Source organism: Rhinolophus ferrumequinum, chromosome 10, assembly GCF_004115265.2.
Source record: "Rhinolophus ferrumequinum isolate MPI-CBG mRhiFer1 chromosome 10, mRhiFer1_v1.p, whole genome shotgun sequence".
NCBI lineage: Eukaryota > Metazoa > Chordata > Mammalia > Chiroptera > Rhinolophidae > Rhinolophus > Rhinolophus ferrumequinum.
The window spans coordinates 38817213-38833583 of NC_046293.1; the positions used below are offsets into that span (position 1 = coordinate 38817213).

A 16371-nucleotide genomic window follows, 5' to 3' on the forward strand; every position below is an offset into this window, starting at 1 on the left:
TGCCTTCCCCACATGCCGTGCATCTGCCAAAACTCCCATGTGTGGGCTTCCAGAAAGCCTTGTCCACCATCATGGCATTCCATACAGCACTGCTTCTGATCAAGGAACTCACTTCTTTTTTTTTTTTAAATTAAAGTTTATTGGGGTGACAATTGTTAGTAACGTTACATAGATTTCAGGTGTACAATTCTCTAATACATCATCTATATCTCACATTGTGTGTTCACCACCCAGAGTCAGTTCTCCTTCCATCACCATATATTTGACCCCGTTTACCCTCCTTTACAACCTGCTCCCCCCTTACCCTCTGGTAACCAATAACCTATGTCTATGTCTATGAGTTTCTTTTCTTCATTTGTTTGTCTTCTTTTGCTGTTTTCAGTTTTGTATACCGCATATCAGTAAAATTATATTGTTCTCTACTTTTTCTGTCTGACTTTTTTCGCTTAGCATTATAATCTCAAGATCCATCCGTGTTGTTGCAAATGGTACTATTTCATCTTTTATTATGGCTGAATAGGATTCCATTGTGTATGTATACCACAACTTCTTTATCCATTCATCTATCGAAGGACACTTTAGTTTTTTTCCATGTCTTCACTACTATAAATAAAGCTGCAATGAACATTGGAGCACATATGTCTTTGTGGATAAATGTTTCCAGATTTTTTTGGTAGATACCCAGGAGAGGGATTGCTGAGTCATATGGTAATTCTATGCTTAATTTTTTGAGGAACCTCCACACTGCCTTCCATAGCGCCTGCACCAGTCTGCATTCCCACCAACAGTGTATGAGGGTTCCTTTTTCTCCACATACTCTCCAACACTTGTTACTATTTGTCTTATTGATGATAGCCATTCTAACTGGGGTGAGGTGATATCTCATTGTGGTTTTCATTTGCATTTCTCTGATGATTAGTGATGTTGAGCATTTTTTCATATGTCTATTTGCCATTTGTATGTCCTCTTTGGAGAAATGTCTCTTCAGGTCCTCTGTCCATTTTTTAATTGAATTGTTGTTTTTTTTGTTGTTGAGTTGTGTGAAGGAACTCACTTCTAAGCAAAGGAAGTGTGGCAATGGGCCCATACTCATGAATTCACTGGTCTTATCATGTTCTCTGCTGGCTTGAGAGAATGGTGAAATAGCCTTTTGAAGACTAAGTTACAGTGCCAGCTAGATGTAAGTACCTTGCAGGACTGCAGCAAGGTTATCCAGAAGGTTGTATATGCTGTTTATTAGTATTCAGTATATGGTGCTGTTTCTTCTATAGCCAGGATTCACAGGCTCAGGAAACAAGAGGTAGAAATGGGAACGGCACCATTCACTATTACCGCTAGTGACTTACTAGCAAAATTTTGGGTTCTTATTTCCATGACCATATGCTCTGCTGGGCTAGAGGTTTTAGTTCCAAAGGGAGGAATGCTTCCACTATGAGACACAACATTGATTCCATTGAATTGGACGTTCATACTGTTGCCCAGCCATTTTGGACTCCTCATGCCTCGGAATGAACAGGCAAAGAAGGAAGTTCCTGGGTTGGCTGGGGTCATTGATCCTGACTACCAAGAGGAAATTGGACTGCCATTCCACAGGAAGAGTATGTCTGAAATACAGGAGGTCCCTTAGGGCATCTCTTGGTGTTACCATGCCCTGTGATTATGGTCAGTGCGAAACTATAACAACCCTCTTCAGGGAGGACTACTGATGGCCCAGACCCTTCAGGAATGAAGGGTCATCTCACCAGGTAAAGAACTATGACCAGCTGAAGAGAAAAGGAATACAAAATGGATAGTGGAAGAAGGTAGCTATAAATAATAGCTATAACCATGTTACCAAGTTATAGAAACAAGGACTTGTAATGTAATGAGCATTTCCTTATTTTGTTATCAATGTGTGTGAGTGTGTGTGTGTGTGTGTGTGTGTGTATATACATCTATATATACGCATGTACACATGTATGGCTATATGTGTAAAATATTTCTGTTTTCTTTCCTGTCGTATGCCCTTACCCTGTAACATGAGCTGTATTGAATGTATATAATAGTATTTTAAATATTAGTAATTTCACATTATAGTACTTAAATTTTGGGATATCAAGGAGAACAGCAAGCATCATTTAAGGACTTCTCTTCTGGGGATAGGGTTAGTGTGTTTTCCGTTGTATGCAGGATCGTTCTATCATGTTATGTAGAATTAAGATCTTGTTATTGTCCTTTTTTTGGAGATTAAATATGGTTTAAAAAGATGAGTGTGGGTGCCTAGTTAATGAGGGGTGGATTGTGTTGGTTAATTTTATGTGTCAATTTGACTGGGCCATGGGTGCCCAGATATTTGATCAAACTGTCTTCTGAGCCTGTCTGTGAGGGTGTTTCCTGATGAGGTTCACATTTGATTAGTAGACAGTAAGGCCGATTGTTCTCTAAGGTGAGTGGTCCTCATCTGATTAGTTGAAGACCAGAATAGTTCAAACAGAAAAGCTGAGTCAGAGCGCTCTTCTTCCTGATTGCATGAACTGGGATATTGGTTTTCTCCGGCACTTGGACTGGGACTCCGCTGGTTCTCAGGCTTTCAGAGGAAGCCTGGAACTAAACCATCTGTTCTCCTGGGTCTCCAGCTTGCCAACTGCAGGTTTTGGGACTTCTCAGCCTCCATAATCTCATGAGCTAATTTCTCTCTCTCTCTCTCACACACATACACAGATATGGAGAACTCTGACTAATAATACACTTACCATAGAAGTGAAAAATGAGTATAGACTATTTCCTTTCCCAGTACAATGAACAAGTTGTCTTTGGAGCTAGTATTTTAAAGAATGTAGGGTCATCTTACCATTGTCTCTATCAGGAGAAGTGGCCTTATAGTTTACTTTGTAAACAATTTTACTTTGTAAAATTGCCTTAATTCCTTACAGTATCCTAAACCAACTTGGTAAAGATATAGAAGGGGAATTAAAAAAATAATAAAATGCTTAAGATGCTGAGTCTTAGTATAAAGAGAATTTATAGTAAAACTCTTAGAAATAAATGCTAAGATTTCAGAATGAGATTAGTCGTAGATGCATTCAAGCCGAATACCTGTATTACCAAGCATATTGATATTTAATAACAATCAATAATGATTATTGACAAAAACCGGCTTTCCAGTGTATCGGTAAAACTCAGGTACTATTATAGCTCTTGTTCTTTGACCTTTTATTTTTTTCACAATCTGATTTTAGAATATGGAAAACAGTTAGGCCCCTATTCTCCCTGTTGAAAGCTAAGATGTTAATCAGATACATTGGGGAGAGATTTAATGAATATAGTAAAATGCAATCCTATGTGGAATAACGTACTGCTTAAATAAAAAAGAGTGGAGAAACCCGTGAATAACACTACTGAGGACTTTGTTTTCATTTTTATAAAAGTTAAGTAGACTGAAGGAGTAATCAAGAAGACTATAGGATTTCTCTTTTATAAAAAAGTTTTTAGGGGAAATGGATAATTGGAAACTTTCAGTATTTAAAGCTGGTTAATTACCACACATTCTTTCCATAGTGATTGTGTAGCAATACTGAGGTCTGGAATCATGCAAATCATTTCTGAGCCTTTTTTTTTCTCCTCAACTCTCAGTAGACTCTTTCCCTGTGTCTCTGATGTTGAATTATATTAGGTTGCTGCAAAAGTAATTGCAGTTTAAAAGATTAATAATTGCAAAAACCGCAATTACTTTTGCACAACCTAATTAATATAACAAGCTTTTGATTCTCAGGCTTAGACAATGTTAGACAATAGTGATTTTCTAAACAGAGCAAATTCTCATTCCTCCTACAATTCAGTTACTTTAACATGGTTTTAGTAATTAAAATAAAATATATATTGTGCCTCAAAAATAGCACAGAACTCAGTTATTCTAATCAAGATAAGTGTACCATCTTTTGCAGAGCTTGTATGTAATGAATTGCCAACGATTTGCAACTTTCTAGGAGGAAGACAACCATAACAATTGAATAAAACACTACCAATTGGTTATATATGTGGAGAAGCTGGGGTGTGTGTTTGTGTGTGTGAGAGCTATAACATTCTTTTATGTAGTTAAATACTCTTCTCCATTCTTAACATAATGGGCAACTGGTCAGAACATACTGTTAAAATTACTCTTCATCTGTGAAACTGTAGCTGAAATTTATTGATGACTTCTATTGTGTATGCCTGTGTTGAGAGAAAAAAAAAACATTGTGAGGGAAGTAAATAGAATGTTGTTTTCATTTTAAGAGATTCTTAATTTTGGCCTTTCAGAATATCATGAAGCTAATGTCATAAGCATCATGGAATCTATTGTAATGATAGTAAAGGAACCAACACTTAGGAGAATTGCGCTTTTGTTCACATTACTACCATTGCTTTATGTTACTCATAGTGCATATACCTTTCTCTCATGATAAGGAAATTATGGCCCAGATTCAGTTCTTAACATATTACTAGGGAACATGCAAAAATGATTTAGACGGTAGTATTCGGTACTGACAGCAGAGATGTTTGTTAGCACAGAACAGGACACATAATTGAATATATGTATATATAAACATACATATATGTCTATATGTCTATATTTCAAATGAAATTGCCTGGGAATATTGAAATCCTCCAATTCATTGTATCCTGTATATATCCTAGCATAGTAGCAGTTTGCACATCAACCAAGTTTGTGCATATTTGAATTGAATGTAGCTCTTGGAAAATTTTTAGGAAATCTTCTGAAATAGCAATTTTGAACTGACTACTGTGTTTCCCTGAAAATAAGACCTAGCTGGATCATCAGCTCTAATATATCTTTTGGAGCAAAAATTAATATAAGACCCGGTCTTATTTTACTATAAGACCGGGTCTTATTTTACAATAAGAATATATAATATAAGACGTGGTCTTATATTAATTTTTACTCCAAAAGACGCATCAGAGCTGATGGCGGGCTAGGTCTTATTTTCGGGGAAACACGGTACCTAATCTTATTTATATTCCTAGTTACAAGTGTGCTTCATATTTTCCCCCATGTATTTGAGAAGTTCAATTCAGTATGTTAATTAAAACAAATAATTGTTTGTTAATGAACTACTGTTCTGTGCTGAAAAAAATGGCAAACTTTTCAGAATGGCTGGAAGAGACAGGAGATGAGACTGGAAATGAAATCTGAGCCAAATCATTAAGGGATTCTAGGATCCCTAGGGGTAGATTATCAACAGCAGAGTGGGGAGAAGTAAGACTGGGCATGATGGAGCCCACCCTGGGCAGGCTGGGTCAATGCCCCTACTTGTTTGTTAATTGCTTGGGGGAAAAAAAACCAAAACAGTATGTAAGTATTCTGTTATGTAGCAATCTGAAAAAATAAGGCTTTTGTGGGACAAAGGTGGTGGTATGACAGAAACTTTAAAAGTAAGGCAAAAACCTTTACTAAGCAGAAAGATGGTTATAATTTGTACGTGCCTGATCAAACTTCCCCAGTTTCTGGCAGCATAGCTTACTGTGCAAAGCTTTAAAAAGCCGGATGGAGGTAACATCCCATTTTTCACTTATCATTTAAGGTTGTCTTTTTGTTTTCCTATTACATCTATCCTCTCCCACTCAAGTTTCCCGTACCTACATTAAACACCCTGAGGCACTTTACATACTGCCCATCCTTTTTCTCGCCATTTTAGTAGATATGTACTAGTACCTGCATTTTTGTTTTAATTTGCATTTTTCTAATGGCTAATGATGTTGAGCATCTTTTCATGTGCTCAGTTGCCATTCATACATCTTTTATGAAATGTTTATTTAAATCTTTTGTCATTTTAAAAATTGAGTCGTTCATCTTACTAGTTATAAGGGATCTTTTTATATTTTGGATACAAGACCTTTATCAGATATGTTTTTCAAATATTTTCTCCCAGTCTCTTTCGTGCCTTTTTATAGTCTTAGCATTGCATGCATTTTTAAAATTTTAAAGTTGTGGTAAAATATACATAAATTAAAAGTTATGTGTTATATCTATATTGTCAGTATATCTATACCATATCTATAATATTCTAATAATTTTTAAGTATACAGTTCAAAGGTATTAAGTACATTCACATTGCTGTGCAGCCATCACCACTGTCTATCTCCAGAACTTTTTTATCATCCCAAACTGAACTATGTTCCCATTATAACAACTCCCCATTCTCTTTTCTCCCCAATCTCTGGTAATCACTATTCTGCTTTTTCTCTCTGTGAATTTGACTGTCTCATTACCTCATATAAGTGGAATCATACAATATTTGTCCTTTTGTTTCTGGCTTATTTCACTTAGCATAATGTCTTTGGGTTCATCCATATTGTAGCATGTATCAAAATTTCATTCCTTTTTAAGGCTAAATTATAGACTGTTGTATGTATATCTTACATTTTGTTTATCCATTCATCTATCAATGGACATTTGGGTTATTTTCACTTTTTGGCCACGGTGAATAATGATGCTCAGAACATGAGAGTACAATTCTCTGCGCAAGTCACTGTTTTCAGTTCTTTTGGGTATGTACCCAGAAGTAATATTGAGGGATCACATGATAATTCTATGTTTGATCTTTTGAGGAACTACCGTACTGTTTTCCTAGACTCACAGTATTTTAAAGTCTATATCCTTTACCCCTTGGTCTACTTTTAAATAATATTCTATTTCATGTACAGTGTAAGAACTTTATAACAGTATGTTTCCATTTCCTCTTTCATCATTTCTGATACTGCTATCATTTACTTTACCTCTCTATATTCCATAAATTGTTATTCTATGCATTGTTATTTTGATCTATCTAATTAATTATCTTTTAAATTTTTATATTTATGTACATATTTGCCATTTCTGGCACTCCTAATTCCTTTTGTGTAGATCCAAATTCCAATCTGGTTTCAGTTTTCTTCTCCCTGAATAACTTTCTTTAATATTTCTTTTAGTGCAGGTCTGCTGGCAATAAATTCCCTCAGCTTTTGTTTGTCTGGAAAAATATCACTATTTCCCATTCAGTTTTTAAAGATATATTCTCTGGGGATGTTTTTTCCTTTCGGTACTTTGGAGATATCTCTCTATTGTCTTCTGCCTTACATGGTTTCTGACGAGAAGTCTGCTTTTATTCTTACTTTAATTCTTTTGTATGTAATTTGTGCCTTTTTCTGGCTTATTTAAACATTTTCTATTTTTATTAGTTTTCCGCAACAGAGTGTGATGTGCACTGATATGATTTTTTGTGTTTATACTACTTGACTGTTGTTTAGATCTCTGGATCTCTAGGTTTATCGTTTTTATGAAATTGAGAAAATTTTCAACTATATGTCTTCAAATATTTTGTTCCACACCCCTTTTTTCTGGTCCTCTAATTATACACATTTTAGACTACTTGATATTATCCTACATTTTTTCTCAGTACTTTTCATTTCTGTGCTTCATTTTGAATAATTACTATTGCAATTTTTAACTTCATGGTTTTGTCTTCTGCAATGTTTAATCTGCCGTTAATCCCATCTTATTTTTTTTAAAGAAGTTCTCTGCAAGTTCCATTTGAATCTTTTTCATATCTTCAATGTCTCTCACCATCATGGTAATTTTTTCTTCTACCTTCTTAAACACAAAAGATATTTATAATAGCTGTTTTCGTATCCTTGTTTTCTAATTCTATCATTTTTTTCATTTCTGTGTTTCTGTTAAGTTTTCTCCTGATTATAGGTCATAGTTTCCTGATTTTCTGTATGCCTTTTAATTTTTGATTGGATTAAGATGTTTTGAATTTTACCTTGCTGATTATTTTGTTGTATTATTTCAAATAGTGTTGCATTTTGTTTTGGTTCTCAATTATGTTACTTGGAATCAGTTGGATTAATCTGAGGCATATTGTTAAGATTTGTTAGTGTGGGTCCACAATAGCCTTTTCTTGTAGGTCTAATTTAGTCCCACTACTAAGGAGATGCCCTCCTGAGGATTCAGCTGAATATGTATTACAAGGTTTATCCACTCTGTCTTGTAGGAACACAAACTATTACCAACTGTGTCTGAACTCCAGATATTTTTCTGTCTACTCACTTTTGTTTTTATTTTCCTGCCCTTGTGTAGTTTTTTCTCTTGTATGTACATTTTAGTACTCAGCCCAAGACTTGAGCAGACCTTTCTGTCTCTGGAATTCTTACTTCTTTGTAGTTTTCTCTTCTCAAATTCTTGGCCCTGCAACTACTAGCTGCCTTGTAAAATTTCAGCTCTGTCTCCTCAATTCAGTGAGAGGCCAGTTTTACTTGGGTTCCCCCACCATGTGCTATGAGCTGTGAACTGACTCCAGGTGGTAAGCTGGGCAATTATAATGCTTACCTTGTTTTGTTTCCTTCCTCTCAGAAATTACAGATCTGTGCTGTTTGTTGTCCAATATCTGAAAAACCATTGTTTCATATATTTTGTTCAGATTTTTAGTTGTCTCAGTTGGGAAGTTAAATCTGGTCCCTTTGTCCCCATTTTGATTGGAAGTGGAATAATATCTGTATACTATAGTTTAAACTTTCCTCCACCCTTTATCATACTTTCACTTTGAAGTAACCATGACGTAGAAGATAACGGGTGCCCCAGGAGTGGGTGGTAGTGAAGATGTCTGTGAGGAAACTGCTGGTTATATTTAGGAAATGAGTGCTGTGTTTTTTGTTTATTTTTTTTAATCTCTTATTCTACTTTGTACTTTATAAAGTATACTCTATGATTTTCTTTATAAAAAGTAAAGTCTCTCTTCTTAACCTGTCATTAAATCTTTGCATAAAATTTACACACTTGTAATATGCACCATCTTTTAATGTAGTTTCCTATATCTTAGACACATCACTGCCCAACTCTTAGTAAACCTTGAAGAACCAGACATTTCCCATTTCTTTATCCATAATAGATCATTGGACTCAGCAGCTATTTAAAAATACACAGTTATTTTACCATAATTTGAAGAATTTTTGTGTACAAATTTTATGCTGTTTGGTTAATGAGAGATTTTCAGTATAGATATAGGGTTTCCCTGGTCACTTTCTGAAATGAGTCTCATCTGATCTTTCTTCAGATCTGTATTCTTTCTGACTAGGTGGCAATCCCAGCACTTTCCATCCTTGGCTTTATTATCCTTTTCATTGTGTTGAAACTATAGTTTATAAGATAGCTACAGTTGCTGTCTTACTTGGATGGCTCCAATGCTTTGGTCTTTTTAGGATTCATGCATGTGGTAACAAATACAACCAGTAACATCATCTCGAAAAGACAAGGACGATAGATATGCACAATTGAAAATTGTTTCTCTTGGAAATTCATTTACTTTTCCATTCTTTCTTTATTTCTTCTGGAAATTACATGTGTTCTTCAAGGTTATGCAAACTTTGACAAGCTGAGCTTTGCCAGCCTATCTGAGGGAAAAGTCAGCACCTTACCTAAAGCCAAAGTGGAGGAGAAAAATCCTCAATTTTTATGGCATTCTGTTAGGAAGTTGAAAGCATGGTAAAGACTATGTGTGCAGATATTTTAAACTTGTAGCTTTTGCATGCTGCTGGGTTTTTACTGTGTTCTTTTTATGTTTTGTAGAGATGATATAATATAGGCAAAAAAAAAAATCCAAAACAAATACCAATTTATTTTTCCACTCATTTAAAGGAATGGATGTGCTTTTGGTGATACTTAAGGTCAAGATAAACTTTCTGTTTTCTATTAATATATCTAGTACCTATCAGATATTTCTGTACATAAAGGAAAATTTTATGTAGTCTTTGCATTTTCCCAGTGGCAGTGCTGTGTGTTAGACTGTGTTGGCCTCTGTTTTCATTTGACTTCTTTTTTCTGGGCCTCTTTCCCTCCCTAATTTACCCAGCCCAGCTTCTGGTGCAACTATATGCCACCCATCTCCTGCCTTCTTCTTTTGCCTGTCTCCTGAGCGGCATCCCTTCCTCTATATTTATTGCTTCTCTTTTGAAGGTTACCTCTTTGGTATACTATTTCACGAGGGTATTACTGAATAACTGGATAAATTGAGTATCCTTGTGTATTGATGCTGCTGATAGTCGGGAGTTTTGGATTTTAAATGGACAATTCCAGGAGATTTTAACTTATATGTCATTAATATTATAATGTTGAGTATTTGACATTTATTTTATTCTGAGAGTTTTTAAGTTGTATTTAGATTCTTACTGTGAGGAAAAGAAATGTCTTCTTAAAACAAATAAGTAGTCTCAAAACTGTAAAGCTCTCCTGGGAGAAAAGCATTTCTCTTGAAAGCCGGCCAGTGGAGGTATGTTTGCACTGTTTTCTTGGTTGCTCCAAATCAGGTATTACCAGGGATGTTCTCCTTGTCCCAGAAATAGAGCCTAAAGCTGAGTCTTTCTTGGGGAGCGCTTCAGTGCTCCACAGATCAGTGACCAGAATTGTTTCATTTTGTGCCCATGTGGTTTCTGCGGGTGGTTTGTTGTTTTAAAAACTGTTTCAAAGAAGTTCATTTTTTTTTCCTGGCAATCATGTGTATCCTGTGTAAGTATTTTTCATTATTAATAATTTTGAGAAGAACCACCTCCAGGTCATAATGCAGTTGGCTAAAGTGATGGGGTTTTATCCAGAGTCATCCCATATGCTTTGTGTCTGGTTTGCCAAAATTCATTAATTAGAGGTTCCCAGAGGGCAGGGTAATGGTTTCCTTTCCTGTTTCTTACTGTCACCAGCCTGTTTTTGGAAATTATTTCTATCAATTTTGTGTAAATCAACAGCCTTTAAGAAAAATTCATGAGACATTTAGATTTAATTTTTCTAGGCTTATATACTGTTTTCACTTTGGGGGGTGGTGGTGGTATTTACCCCCTATGTCTTACTCTGTATAGAAATTTCCATTTCTGATTGTGACTTGACTTTCAGCTTTCTGATTGGGCTTTGCTTTCCATCTTTTTCCTCGTTTAGACTTAATTGTTAAAAATCTTGTCTTCAATTGCATTTTAAAGTGGTTAAGTTTCTGTCGTTTCTGCTCCCCTGTCCAACAGTAAGGGTTTGCTTGTGAAGGTACACTGCAACCGTTCAATAACGAGTTTGGGTTTAAAGAAAAATTGAATTAAATTCTTGAGTTATTTCAGGAGTTATAACATCATGCTATTTACATTTCTGGCCACAGTGAAGGTTTTCGGGAAAGTGAAGTTTTGTAGGAAAAATTTGGTGTCATCAGCTTGTAGTCTTGAAAGGCATCGTTAGGATTGGGCTAGCCGAGAACTACAACTTTAAATAGTCTGCATTAATTATCTACTTAATAAATGAACATTATTTATAATTAGAAGTTAATAGTAAAAAGACTTGAAGATTACCTCTATAAACTTAATTTAACAGAGGAGGAAACTGAATGCTAGATATACTGGAGATGCCAAAAATATGTATACACATGACTTGTGTTTATCTTTTGTTATCGGTACATAGTATTAGGTGACCATCTGCGATGACACTGTAATTTAGGGGAAGAGTTAGTAGTAGATCCCCGTGACCTGACTCCAAATGCAGTGTTTCTATGGCATCTATGTTGACATCTCTTACCATCTTATCCTCAACATAATAACAATTTAAAGTTTGTAACAGGCTTCTGGTTTTAAAATACCCAAATACATTTTATTTTTGTGATATACATTTGAGTGATAATCTTACAAATTCATATCACAATTTCTGTCTCGTCCTGCAAAACAGCACTGATCATCTCTGAGGTTGTCACTTGGTTATTTGAGGAAGGATATTGGTGCTGATTTTGTTCAAGCCTTTTCTTCTTTGTATTAAAGTAGTTTTTAAAACTTTCCCAGAGCTAGGAAGCTGCAAATAAGAACCTCCTGTGTTAGCTACTGTGGATTGCTTATTAGCGTCACTCCTCTCCTGTCTGCCTTTATAACGGAACCTGTTTTGTTTCGGCATCTAACCCTCCTTCACATGACGCAGGGGAAGGGGTCCTCAAGCCTAGCTCCAAGATTGATTCTGGGAAGTCTAAGTGGTATTCCCTTTCTTTGCTAGTGACAGGTTCAAAGACAGGCAAATCACAATCTCAAACTATTTTGATTATCTTGCTTCCAGCCTGTTCAAGCTATACATAGGAGGTCAGATCCAAGGGACTTATGGAGAATTTCTGAAGCTCGGAGTTGCAGTGCTTAGTGCCTGTTTTGCCATAAACTTCTTGTTAAATGAGATAGTGGTTATACATTGCCGTGTTGTTTAAGCCAGTTCTTCGGGAATTTTCTGTTACTTCCAGATGAAAGTATGTTATCTGATGCCTGTCCCAGTACTTTACACTGTGAAAGAAGATTCAAAAGAAGTTAGGTTTTGGCAACCAAATTGATGTGAATTCAAGGGAGAGGGAAGACTTTCAATAGATTTGAAACTAGGGGAATCTTTTAAGAGATTTGTGACTAAAAACCATAAAATATGGCCCATAAGTCATCATAAACCACTGTAATTTACCTTTCAACCTTGCAGCTCCACTAAACTTTTAATTTCTTTTACCTCCTAAATCCAGTGGTTTCTATTTATTTCTTATCTTCTTTGATTTCTATTATATTCCACCTATATTCCATCCTTGTACACTTTTTCCTTATGATTTCTAGGGCATCATTCTATATACATTTATGCTCATTCCTTTTAAATTTATTTTACTGACATTTTCTTGTACCTATCATTTGAATAGTAATGGTTTTCTTTGTTATACTTTTTGGCCTAATAATAAAAAAAAAGCTTTATTATTTAGAATAGTTTTAGACTTATAGAAAACTTGTGAAGATAGTACAGAGAGTTCTCATATTCCCCACACCCAGTTTTTCTGTTATTAACATATTTTACTGGTATGGTACATTTGTTCAAATTAATGAACCATGATCCATACATAATTATTAACTAAAGTCCATACTTTATTTTGATTTCCCTAGTTTTTATCTACTATCTTTTTTTTTTGTTCCAGACTCTCATACAGGATACTATATTACATTTAGTGGTCACGTGTTCTTACATTCCTCATGGCTGTGATGGTTTTTTAACTTTGTTTTAGGATCTTGACAGTTTGTTTTGAGGAGTACCGATTAGGTATTTTATCGATTGTCCCTCAGTTGGGGTTGGTCTGATTTTTTTCTCATGTTTAGAATGGAGTTACGGGTTTTGGGGAGGGAGACCACAGAGGTAAAGCACCAGTTTCACCATGTCATCTCAAGGGGACATACTATCAACATGACTTATTGTTGATGTTGACTTGGGTCATTTGGCTGAGGTTGTTTTTGACAGGCCTTTCTGCTTTGAAGTTATTCTTCTTTTTCCCCCTTTGCATATCGTACCCTTGGGAGGAAGGCACTATGTGCAACCCATACTTAAGGAGTGGGGCGTTCCACCTCCTTGAAGGTAGAGTATCTATGTATTGTTTGCCATTCTTCTGCATGGAAAATTTATTCATTCATCCCATTTATTTATTAATTCATTTATTTAATCATTTATATCAGTAGGGATTCATGAATATTTATTTTTTACTTTGCTTTAACTAATTTTTAAATTGCTGTATGTGTATTGATGATTTCTAAATACGTTTATCCTAGCGAGTCTTCCCACCTCTCTTTCAGAAAGAGCTCTTTCTAGTCAACTTCCTATTGGACTTTTCCCTTTGATCTGTCTTTTATTGAAACCTCAAACTAAATGTGTCTGTATAGCCCAAGCTTAAACTAATCCATTTACACTTCATTTCCTTCATTTTATGCCTCATGTCTTCTACCTAAACTGACTTTTCCACCTGCTTGCTCAAGCTAGATACCTGTCAAATCCTTTAGTTTTCCTCTCCTTTATTCCCACTTCCTCAGTAGCTTTCATTTAGATTATATTCATCTGTGGCATTTCCCTAAAACTAGTCTATTCTACTTCTACACCATTATCCACGTATGTGATGCCATTTTTCTAAAATACACAGAGCTTATTCTCAGTACTCCTTATCTTACACCCCTTCTCGGAATCCTTCAATGAGTTCTGTTTCTGACACTAATTTAACTGTGATTTTAGGCAAATTACTTGGTTTCTCTCTAGCCTAAGTTTCTTTATTTAAAAAGTGTGGATATAATGATAGGGATCTTCTGAGGATTAAAAGTGATAGTGTGTCTTAAGAGTTTAAGTATGTGTCTGGTGCAAAGCAGTTTGCTGTAAAAGGTAGTTATCTTTGTTATTTTATGGCTCCTTCCAAACTCCTTAGCATGGCTCTTCATCATTTGGCTCCCAGCCACTTATCCACACCTTCATTTGTGGTTATTCTCTCACCATAGGCACCTTATCATTCAACAGTTGTATTGTATTTTTTCCACGCAGCATATAGTATGAAACATGTCCTTTCTCACTTGTTCCTTTGTCGGGAATGCCCTCCTCTTTCTTGCCCAACACGAAAACTGGCTTTTACTTACTCCTCAATCTTCAACTTAAATATTCCTTCCTATATGGAGTTAATCACCACCTTTCTTTGTTGTCACTGTACCATGTTTATCGATGTATTATGTATACTATACATATGTTTGCAAGTATGTCTTTTTTGTCTGTTAAATTGTGATCTCCAAGGGGCCAAGGACTAAACTTAGTATTATAATTACATTGTTAGCATTTATTAGGTTGGTGCAAAAGTAATTGCGGTTTCGAACTGTGTATTTAAATCATTATAACTAGACTCAAACACATCATTGTTAATCAAAATAGGAACCATTGCAATCAACACATTTTTCTAATGAGAAATAGGTTTGTTTATTCCTGTAGCATAAAAATCCGTGCTTCAGGATTCCACGAACTCTTGGAAAGCATTTTCTGCATCCTGCTGGTTGTGGAAGCATTTTCCCTGCAAAAAGTTGTCGAGATGGTTGAAGAAGTGGTAGTCGGTTGGCAAGAGGTCAGGTGAATATGGCAGATGAGGCAGAACTTCGTAGCCCAATTCGTTCATCTTTTGAAGCACCAGTTGTGCGACCTGCGGTCAGGCATTGTTGTGGAGAAGAATCTGGCCCTTTCTGTTGACAAGGCTGGCTGCAGGCATTGCAGTTTTCGGTGTAGCTCATTGATTTGCTGAACATACTTTTCAGATGCAATGTTTTCGCCGGGATTCAGAAAGGTGCAGTGAATCAGACCGGCAGCAGACCACCAAACAGTGACCATGACCTTTTTTGGGTGCAAGTTTGGCTTTGGGAAGTGCTTTGGGGCTTCTTCTTGGTCCAACCGCTGAGCTGGTCGTCGCTGGTTGTCATATAAAATCCACTTTTCGTCTCATGTTACAATCCAATGGAGAAATGGTTCGTTGCTGTTGCATTTTGACCCTTCAAAACGATGATTGTTTTGATTTTTGGTCAGCTCATGAGGCACCCACTGATCGAGCTTTTTCACCTTTCCAGTTTGCTTCAAATGCTGAACGATGGTAGAATGGTCGACACTGAGTTCTTCGGCAACTTCTCCTGTAGTAGTTGTAAGGCTCAGCTTCGATAATTGCTCTCAATTGGTCCTCGTCAACTTCCGATGCCCGGCCACTACGCTCCTCATCTTCAAGGCTCTTGTCTCCCTTGCAGAACTTCTTGAACCACCACTGACTGCGCTGTACATTCGATAGCAGTTCCCGGGCCAAATGTGTTGTTGGTGTTGTGAGTTGTCTCTGCTGCTTTACAACGCATTTTGAACTCAACTAAGAAAATCACTCAGATTTGCTTTTTGTCTAACATTATTTCCATTGTCTAAAATACATATAAAATAAATAGCAAGTAATAAGTCATTAGCAAACAAACATAAAGCGAGAAATGCCCATTAAAATGACATAACCCCACTTGTGTAAGAATGTATTCCAATATCGATCATCAAATTTCAACAATGCAAAAACTGCAATTACGTTTGCACCAAAGCCTAATAGTATCACTCAGTTAATTTTTGTTACATCGACTGCCTCGCAAGAGCAAAATCATGTTTAATATCCTTTTTACTAATAGTCATCAGGCTTCTACTTGAACCTGTCCAGTTGTAGGGAATTTATAGTTAGAGAGGTAGTGATTGCTTTTGGATGGGTCTAAACTTTAGAAAGTTATTTTTAAGTAGGTTTGAAACCTATCTACCTTTAGCTTTCATTTGGCTCTTCTCTGCAGCCATAAAGTATTAGTCTGTGCATTCAGCATTTTACGAGTATTTGAGTACCAAATATATGTTAAGTGCATTTCAGAAGTCTCTTGGTTAGCAATGAGAGAAACCTGAAACACTGCTGCTTATGAAAAAGAAATGTGTTCATTAACATCGATAGTCTCCAGACTTTGAATCTGTCAGTTATCAGATATCCAGCCAGTATGGGCGTGTTTACCTGTACACTGTGTATATGTATGACTTTAATAATATAT

At 35.9% G+C, this 16371-nt stretch overlaps 1 protein-coding gene and 1 pseudogene across 4 annotated transcripts in view; one reads left to right on the top strand and one right to left on the bottom strand.

Annotated features, from left to right (window-relative positions):
• Positions 1-16371, top strand: part of CCDC91 (coiled-coil domain containing 91) — a 290110-nt gene that overhangs the window by 21832 nt on the left and 251907 nt on the right. The gene's annotated exons all lie outside the window — the stretch shown is intronic.
• Positions 14698-15720, bottom strand: LOC117029011 (histone-lysine N-methyltransferase SETMAR-like; annotated as a pseudogene).